We start from the raw sequence: 10,394 nt of genomic DNA on the forward strand, positions 1-10,394 counted from the left end.
CTAATTTAAAAAGATTGAACAATTCTTTGTGGAAATATCTTTTCCCCACACTTGTTTTAATATAAGGATGACTTACATTTTTTTCAGCTCTTGCGGAGAAGTCATGTACCATCAATCAGGCCAATAAACCTGCCGAGACCGTTACGAGCCCCTGCGCTGTGGGGTCAAGTTTCCCCTTTTAGTCACTGTCTGAATACGGATGCAATTAATACAGGAGCAAATGTATCCCGGGTAACACAGGGGGAAGCACTACCCTGGGGACAGTTCGTCCCAGCAATGCACACCACAGTAGTCCATAACAGGGCCAGGTGCCTCCTCAAATTTATGAACCATGTCTTGACAATCCCTCTAAAGACACCATAAAACTCTTCCAAATGCTCTTGGGTGAGACACAGCCTACCTGTAGGATGAGATTTACTCCCAGCAGCTTTTATGTGACCAAAGGGACCATAAGGGAAATGCATCTCCTACAAGATGCACAGTCCCCCAGGTGCAGCATGGAGAGGGCAGGAGAGTGAAAATCTGTCACACAGGGCTTTGCGTAGCGGTCCAGGGGCTTTGGTGAAACAGTGTTGTCTTGGTGCCTTGTTCAAACCACTGGCTACATCTGCCTGCACTCTTAGGGACTGGCTCACGCATGCCGCTGTAGGGCTTAGACTTGGGCTGGTGACTGCTCTGCGCCTTGTTTGTACAGTGCCTTGTGCAAGGGAGCCCCAGGCACTTACTGACGCTCCTACATAGTATGGCAAAGAAATAACAAGGAGGAGGGAAATGAGAGATTCATCTTGAGAAGATATATAATGATTACAGGGGGGCCAGGAGCTGCAGAAAAAGAAATTACATCCTACATAAATAGGACTTTACTTCTTCAACAAGAACAGAAAGCTGTCCTGCATTTTCTGGACTGTGTATGTCATGGAAATACATACACAAAGCCATTGCAGTGAGCTGTCTTACTGAAAGGGGAATTTGTTCAAGAATAGAGCTTATCATAGATATGAAACATGTTTCCAGTGTGCTACCCACATTAGGTGGGCAGCTCTCATTTGCTTACACTTCAGTAAAACATCTCCCACAGGTACAAATACTATGCCTGTAGAACTGGAGATTCTTAAAAAAGAGGTAAGTTGGAGAAAGAAGTGGCTAAAGTGGGGATGGTGTCACCAAGTTCACACAGAGGTTGGTGAGAAGATCATCTAGGAAAACCGGATGACCTCAAGGGCTTGCGTTGTAGAAGTGGGACAAAGAGCACACAGTGCAAGGTCATCTCTTTGGGGCTAAGGATGAGGATTTCTGGATGCATTTGTTTGACTGTCCTGGTTTCAGCTAGGACAGAGTTAATTTTCTTCCTAGTAGCTGGTACAGTGCTGTGTTTTGGATTTAGTAGGAAAATAATGTTGATAACACACTGATGTTTTTAGTTGTTGCCAAGTAGTGTTTATACTAAGTCAAGGATTTTTCAGCTTCTCATGCCCAGCCAGCAAGAAGGCTGGAGGGGCACAAGAAGCTGGGAGGGGACACCGCCAGGACAGCTGACCCAAACTGGCCAAAGGAATATTCCATACCATATGACATCATGCCCAGTATATAAATTGGGGGAGCTGGCTGGGAGGGGTGAATCGCGGCTCGGGAACTAACTGGGCATCGGTCAACGAGTGGTGAGCAATTGCACTGTGCACCACTTGCTTTGTATAGTTTAATTCTTTTAGTATTACTATTATTATATATTATTATTATCATTATCATTGTTTTTCATTCCTTTCTGTCCTATTAAACTGTCTTTATCTCAACTCACGAGGTTTTTTCCTGATTCTCTCCCCCATCCCAGGGGTGGGGGGCAGTGAGCGAGCGGCTGCGTGGTGCTTAGCTGCCGGCTGGGGTTAAACCACGACATTGACTTAGGGTGACTCTAGGCTGCCAAGCGGATGCTGCCATGGAAAAAGCAGACGAAATTCTAAGATGTACAAGCAAAGTCGTTCCAGTAGAGAGAAAACAGTTTTAGTATCCTCATATGAGATGTCTGGAATAGCCGGCATTGCTCTGGTTACTCAAGGAAGTTACTCAAGAAGAAAAGGAATAAAGGAAGAAATGAGAGGAATATGTCTTTATCTTGGCTAACAAATTACAAATGGAGAGGGATCATGGTAGATATCGCTCTGAGAAACTCAGTGCCAGAGAAGAAGGGCAGTTAGGTAGGCTAAATCACAGCACTAATACCTGAACAAAGGGTACAAGCTGCTCATGATGGGTGCCAAGGGCTGCACCTTTCCTGGTGCTGTTCCTTGTACCTTCCAGCAAAGGGGCAGGGGCTGTCTCCATCCTCACATTAGCTAATGAAGCAGATGTGGTAACACAAACAGCCAGGCCGCATGGCTCACCAGGCTCCTGTAGCGCTGCTGGGAGGTTTAACTCTGGGCCATAACTGCGCAGTCAGTGTTTACAAAACAAGTTTCCAGGGAAGCAAAATAACACACCGAGGAAATAATAAGCAGCAATGTAATCAGATGTGAGAGGGAGATCATTTCATTACCTGAACCAGGCCTCATTATTCACCATTTCCCTGGCAAGAGCTGATAAATGCAGGCTAATGAATCTTAGCGCTCCGGACGAGTGGGAGGAGTGCCGGCTCGGTGCTGCCGCATGCTAAGCGGGACCAGAGAATCCAACTTTCAGCTAAAAGTCCAAAAGGTAAAATATGAACTCATCCATTGCAGCACTGCAGTGAGATGAGAGAGGGGTTTTACCCACTGCTGGCTTGGTCTTATAGAGTAAACCCGGCTGTAGGAACACGGTGGCTCCTGTCTGGCCCAGAGGAGTGAACTGAACTCTAAACATCCCAAGAATAACAGGGGATCTGCCACATGGTCTGCATACACTGGTGACAGGTGCAAGGGCCAGACTTGGCTCTTTAGGGAAAGCCTTCCAGGACCAACAGGATCAGCTGGAGACTTCCCAGATTATCGTGGCAGTTAAACATCATCCCGGGCCTGGTGATGACACAAGGAAGACATCAGCAAAGAAAGAAGCAACAGCATCAACACAGAAAAACACAGTAGCAGGACTTTTGCCCACTTCTGTGGCACCTTCGTTTCATCAACACAGTTGCCCATTGGCTACTGTGGCCATTCCTCCCTTTAAGAAAACCAGGGAAACAGCAAATACACCATTCGCTGTACACAATTATTAAAAAAAACAAACAACCAAACAAAACCACAAACAAGCAATGCTACAGAAACCATTAGAAAACCTCTTTAACATAAATGAGTTCTCAGGGCTGCAAAGACTACCTCTGCATTTTCTATACTTTCTGCATACCTCACAAGCAACATGGCCCCCAAATTTCATATGAAGAACCAGAACATATGGCAAGGCTCCTCTGGAAGGAGCTTAGACACTACCAGCCAACATAAGATGAAAACCTATTCAGAGAGGAACATGCATGTCCTGACATTACAGGGAAATGCTGCCCTCATCTGTCTTCCAGTGACAGGTTTTATTTTCCTGCCTACCATGCCTGAACCATTCATCACTTCCAGAATGAAAAGGTGACTCTGTTGTTGCAACCGACTCCGAGTTCTGTGCCAGGACCTCTATTTGCACTGGAGCCATAAAGCAATGCTGTCATCGGTAACTGGAGTCAGTATGACCGTGTTGCTGCAATGAAGTTTAAATTCAGAAATATCTTGATTCTCTGTATTGAAGATAGTGTCTTGGCCCAAAAGAAGAAAATGGCTTATACATTCTTTATAAAACTAAAACCAACCAAAGAAAAAAATAATCCTCAATGCCAGGTGAGTGGGAGTACTGAGAGGCAGCACTGGGGTTCAGCACGAGCAGAGCAACCCCTGCTCCTGCAGCAATTTGCACGCTAGTGCACCGGGCAGCAATTTGGGGATCTGGACACCTGCAGCCCAGTGTGTTCCAGAAAGTCACAGAGAACAAGGCTGGTTTGCCTTTTTCATCCACATTGGTACAAATCCAGTGCACGCACGCATACACACAGAGTGGAGGCACATTTCAAGCACCATCAGTGGCCCTCAGGAAGGTGAAACGAAGGAGAAACTGAACATGCATTCATATTTCATAAAAGTGTAAGCTTTGAAGTTGGAAAGTTACATCTAGTAGATGAAGTACAGCACTAGCCAGTTCTGTATGAGTTTGGGCTGCAGAAGGAGCATCTATTAAACCTCTGTGAGACAATGCTGCTGGACAGCCAAGGTTCTCAGAAAGTACTCTGGCCGTGAAAGTGCAGGTCACAGTACATATCTGTTAGCATTTGCAGAGCTCCAGAGGAGCATGGCTCTCAGGGCAGATGGAGATGCTTCTCTATCAAGGCCTGTGTCTTTTAGTTCTTTTAATGATGCTAGCCCTGCTGAAACTCCAAGAGAGGAGCTGGAAAGTCCGATTCTGCTGGTTCACAGCTTACTGACATTTCTCCTTGCTTGTGCCTTTCCCCCTAGACTCCCATTCCTTTTGATTTTATATCATAAATCCTGGATTTAATCAAAGTCTGCGTCTCCAAAATTGAACGTACAGTTGCCAGGCATCTTAACGCCTGGAGCATCGTCCCAGCACAAGCAGACAGGTCTCGTTTGATGGCACCAAACTGACTCTCTGGAGACTCGGGGCAGGGGTTTATGATCAGCCCCAGGGTTTGGATTCCGGCTGCACGATTTCAGGTCTCCCACAGCAGCGAGGTCAGCTCTAACACAGCCAAAGGCTGGAGCCAGCCACAGGCATCACGCAGTCACAAGCTTTGTCCAGCCTGGCAGCCAGGTGACGGGAATAATGCTGGATGCTGCCTGTCCCATGAGCTCCACATTGTAACATCCAGGCTCTCATATCACTGTCCAAGGGGAGCAGGCTGGCCAAAGCTTGCCAGAAATGTTTTGACCTACACAGAAATGCTCACTGGAATGTTTTTAATGGATTTGTTGGGGGGGGGGGGAACCCCAAACTCAAATTATTTCTGTATCTAATTGCTATCTAGTTTCCTAGATGAAAAACTTCAAAACAACCCTCCCAAACTGGTTTTCGTGGAAACGTCAATCCCGAATGATCATTTCCAAGATCCCAGAAGCAGTGCACTCAGGACTGCCCAGCCTCAGACCTTCCAGCTGGACCCAGGATCCATCCAGCAACTCACCCTCCTGCTAGCTTCTCCCAGGTCACCAACTCCAGAGTCTGGCTGATGCCTCAGCAATCAAAGTCTCTCATTACAGCCTTTCTGCCTGGCACCTTAATTTGATCTGCCGTTTCACAGCCCAGTAGCTCTGTCTGAACAGGTGGAATATGGCAGATTACTCTCATTATTTTAGTCTTTGTCAAACAACCAATATTAATTCATAGTATTCTACATATTTCTAGATTTTTCCCCTAAGCATTCCCCTGTCTCTGATCAACAGCTTGTGCTGGTTTTGGCTGGGATAGAGTTAATTTTCTTCATAGTAGCTAGTATGGGGCTATGTTTTGGATTTGTGCTGGAAACAGTGTTGATAATACAGGGATGTTTTCATTATTGCTGAGCAGTGCTTACACAGAGTCAAGGCCTTTTCGGCTTCTCACCCCACCCCACCAGCGAGGAGGCTGGGGGTGCACAAGAAGTTGGGAGGGGACACAGGCGGGACAGCTGACCCCAACTGACCAAAGGGATATTCCAGACCATAGGACATCACACTCAGCATAGAAAGCTGGGGGAAAAAGAAGGAAGGGGGGGACGTTTGGAGTGATGGCGTTTGTCTTCCCAAGTAACCGTTACACGTGATGGACCACGTGTAATGGAGATGGCTGAACACCTGCCTGCTGATGGGAAGCGGTGAATGAATTCCTTGTTTTGCTTTGCTAGCGTGCATGGCTTTTACTTTACCTATTAAACTGTCTTTATCTCAACCCATGAGTTTTCTGTTACTCTGCCGATTCTCTCCCCCATCCCACCGCCGGGGGGAGTGAGCGAGCGGCTGGGCAGCGCTGAGCTGCCGGCTGGGGTTAAACCACGACACTGCTGCATCAAAAACAGCACTATTATTACTCCTTCCCACATGGCTGTCTGCCTTCCCGGTCTGTGCTGTACATATGAACAGTGTTTGGTCCTTTTGGCTCTTACTTGGTGTTTGCTTATTTGTTTCCTCCTTTGCTTTCAAAGTACTTGAACAATATTCAGCAAAGTAAAACTAAGGACTATAATTCCTGGTGGTGACTCGCTTGAGTTTAATCATTCTGGTCATGTAACACCTGGGGAACTCGCCACATCCCAGCGACCGTCCCCACCACTCTGATGCTCCTAGCAGGGTCAGAGCCTCCTCTATGCTGAACCTTCATTTTCAAAGAGGCTCACTGCATTTCATCACCATGAAATGGTGTTTTTCTCACAGCTGTGGGAGTTCTCAGAGGACTGAAGAACTGCATGGGAGGTCACAGCATTTCTGGGAGTTACAAAATGAGCCCCAGGGGGGTTGCATACCTGCCCCTTGCTGGAGAGCCTCTTATGCCTGATGGCCCTGATGGCAGTGGCTCTTGGCCAAGGCTTGGCCCAGCAACTGAGTGCGCTCCACTCTGCAAAGGCAGTGACGGGAAGGTTAGAGCCCTGCATGCCTTTTTTTTTTTTTTCCTTCTTTCCCCTTCTCTGCATCCACTTTAGGTGGTGGTGGTGGTGGTGAACGTTAGCTCTCTGCTTTCTTGCAAACCCCATGATTCATCTTTTAAAGTGAATTTTCTTTCTTCACCTTATTTTATTAACACTGATGGAGAACAATTATCCTTCCTGGGGAGGGAAGCTGGTGTCATTGGTGCTTGCTGCTTGTTTCACATCATGGAGCTCAGGCCACCCTTAGCAAAGCTAGTCACGCTTTCCCTGCTTTTTGGTTATACTAAGAAAGCCTGCACCAGAAGAAGTTCTTCCTTCCTGATTGCTTGAAGAGAAATAATGAAAGTCTGGAACTCAGGAGATTGTGCACTACAGGGAGATGTCCAGATGAAACTGCATTCAGGCTCTGTTGAACATGAATCTGTTTATGTCTGGCAGAGCATGCACGAGAGAGAGAGAAAATTCAATAGGTTTCTCTTGGCAACAATCTGCATTTTCTTGTAAATGAGTTAAAGTTTGCAAATACGAATTACATAGTTCAAGTTTTGCTTTCCAGGACAGCTGTATGAGCTCAAACCAAAGGTCCAGGCCAGGCCAGCATCTTGTCTCTGACACCAGCTTGGCGTAGACACCCAGGGAAGGAGCATAAGAGCAGTAGAAGCATTACAGACACGCTTTCCTAGTATTCTCAAAGTCTCCTGAACCAGAAGTAGTATCTTGTTGAGGGTTTGTGGGGTTTTTCATTAGTTTTTCTGAATGATTTTGAAGCTATGCAACCATTTAGTACCAACACCTTTTGACAAGGAGCTCCACAGCTGGACTGAGCATTGGCCAAAACATTCCTCCTTTCACTTTAAAGCTGCTACCTAGTAAGTTCCTGTTGTTTCTCTGGTTCTAAAATTACTAGAAATAGGGAACAGCCATTCCTTAGTCCCCTTTGTCACTCTTCTCATGATTTCCATAGATGGCTACTGGCTGTGCTCTCCAGCCCTGATTTTTGCAAAGCAAAATCCTTGTTCCTGTTACCTGCTTGCTGAGCAGAGCCTATTCCAACACTCAGGCTGTCTTTTGGTGCTTTCTCTGTACCTCTTCAATTCTGCTCTGCCTTTTAGGCTGGGGGAGCTGCACATCACATTCAAGATGCACGTGCACATGTCACCTCCATGCTGACTCCATGCTTCACTGAGGTGCCGTTTTACTCTTTCATAATGGGCTGAGTTATCATGCACTGATAAATCCGTTTAAGAAAGTTATCTCAAGCCTTCCTGAGATTGTTTTATTGAGGAAGAAAACCTTTTAGTAGCTGTGACTGCTATCAGTCGGCCTGACTTTGATCGAGCAGAGTCAGCCCAGATAAGGCTGCCATTTCCCACTGCATTTCCTTCAGTGGAAGATCCAGTTTAACCCACTGCTCTATCTTCTCTTTCACCATAGCGTCTCAGTCCCATGTCACCTCCTCCCCTGCCTGGTCAGAGGCTGCTGTCTCCGAGTCATCTGATTTCTATGGCTCTAGGGGATCTACTAAGTGATCCTGTGACAAAAACTACTGGCACTGTTTATTTTTTGTTTTGTTTTTTAAACAAATCATTACACCAAACTAGTTTAGAGTAAGGTCATCACTTCTTGCATAGCAATAAGCTCAACAGTATTGCTAACCGGGCACCAGGACCAGAGCTGGAGGGGTTGTGGGAACAAGGACCTCTGAAATTAGATCTGGCCAAAAGACTCAACATGAAACTGCAGCTGCAATCAGCATGAGCTGATGAAGCAGGTCCACTTCAAGGTGGAGGAAAATCTCTCCCCACATGCAATTCAGATCACACATTTAATTTCCCTCTGCATCACTGAGTGAGAGGCTCCCCCACGGAGGCAAGAGAGAGGACAAGGAGAACCAGAGCCAGGAGCTGGTCTTCTGCCCTTTACATGCTCATATACCCAGTTACCCCCTATTTTTACAGACAAGTGATCTACAAAAATCAATGAAAAATACTTACATGGGAACAATCAGTTCTATATATCATCATCTTTCCTCATTCCCTTCATCAAGTGCCATTTATCTACAGCCTATAGATTTCAGTTCTTTTTTTCCCCCTCCCCTATATTGTCTATCTGAAAGGCTAACCTACGCAGAGCATCTGGAGCCTCCCTGGGACTCACAGGAACCTAAGATTAGATATTGGCTCCCAGAGTTCTTTTAACAGAGGGTCAAACGTTAACTTTTAAAAAATAACTAACATCATTAAATTAACATGTTGGTTTTTTTTCTTTAAAGGGTTCTGCGATCATTTGCCCTATTTGCATCACAGAGCTAAATTGGAAAAGATTTTTCTCATCCTTCAGACAGTTGTAACAACAATTTCTTCATTCCAAATCAAGAAGTCAAAATGTCAACTTCCCCCTCACCTCCTTTCCAAAGCACCTCAGATTTAAAAAATTATTTTCTCAATTTCAAGAGGTATTTGTTAAATTTCAGTATTTTCCTTCTTTGGTATTTTGTAGTCTGTATTTATTAAACTCCAAAACGAAGACCATTTGGACTAAAAAGCAAACATCACCAAAACCAGGTTCTTCCAACAATGTAAAACCTTTTGCCCCAGTAATTTCTTTGGGGCCAGCAGACATTAATTTGTTTCAAGACCAGTTTCAATTTGAACATTTTGGGATTTTTCTGCTGGATCAGACTTTGTGGAGCACTCCCAACCCCTTCAAAAGGTGACTCACAGGAAATAGACAATTTTGCCCTCAACAGATGGGCTGTGCAATCACCTCCTCACTCCTGTGCAGTTCCCCAGTAAGTCAGCTCTGCTCACATACTGGTACCTCTCGCTTCGCATTCATCCCTCTCCAAACAGCCACACTACAACTGCGTAGCAGATGCCCCATCCCTTGGAGCCTGACTGTAGTGCCACGGTGCCCACATCAAACAAGCCACGTCCATGGATCTGAAGCCAAACAATGACACAAAGCCCTGCCATAGACCCACAAAATGATGGAAAATCGGATTTAAAGCTGAAACAAGAAAATAAAGCCTTCATTTAAAAACGTGCATGCTGCTTCTGGGTGTATGCTGCTGCTTCTTACAAAAAAGTAAAAAAACAAAGGCAGGAAGGGGACACCTCAGCAAGGCCACATCATCCACATGCATGGAGAACGAGAACAGGGTGAGGCTCAGCTGAGCTCTGGGGACTTGGATGTGGGGGTGCACAAAGTGTCAGAAAATTGCAGTGTGGGGCTGGAAAGGTCCACTTACTGGGACAACCGGTCTGCCGAGATAACCCATGGTCAACTCCAGCCTGCAGAGGCCAGGGTGGCTTTAACAGGGCAGCCGTATTGCTGCTGTAACACCCGGCTCGAAGCCACGCAGGAGCTCAACAGGCACACCGGCTATCTTTTTCACACATCTGGAACTGGATTAAAAAAAAAAAAAAAGACCTTTTGATATGGCCAGTCTGATTCAAAGCTCAGACACTGTTCAGCAGCCGCCAGCCAGGCAGGAGCAAGTGCCAAATGACTCGGCTTTACGGCTGCTGCTTTGTAATGCAGTCTCCAGAGCCACGGATCAGCGAGCGAGCGGGCCAGCACCCCGGGCAGAGCCGGGCCGGGCCGGGGGCCGCGCCGACCCCCGCAGGGCCCCGCTCCCCGGTGCCGGGAGCGGAGCAGAAGACACGAGCACACACTGCTCTCTGCTGGTTAGCGCCCCGCCATGCAGCTCCGGCTGGAAAACGTCCTCTTGCAAATAGATGATGGGATAGAAATTAAATGTGGGTGGTGTTTTTTTTTTTGTTTTTTTTTTTTTTTTAAATTTGACATC

This window comes from Gymnogyps californianus, chromosome 9 (assembly GCF_018139145.2).
Source record: "Gymnogyps californianus isolate 813 chromosome 9, ASM1813914v2, whole genome shotgun sequence".
NCBI classification, from domain to species: domain Eukaryota; kingdom Metazoa; phylum Chordata; class Aves; order Accipitriformes; family Cathartidae; genus Gymnogyps; species Gymnogyps californianus.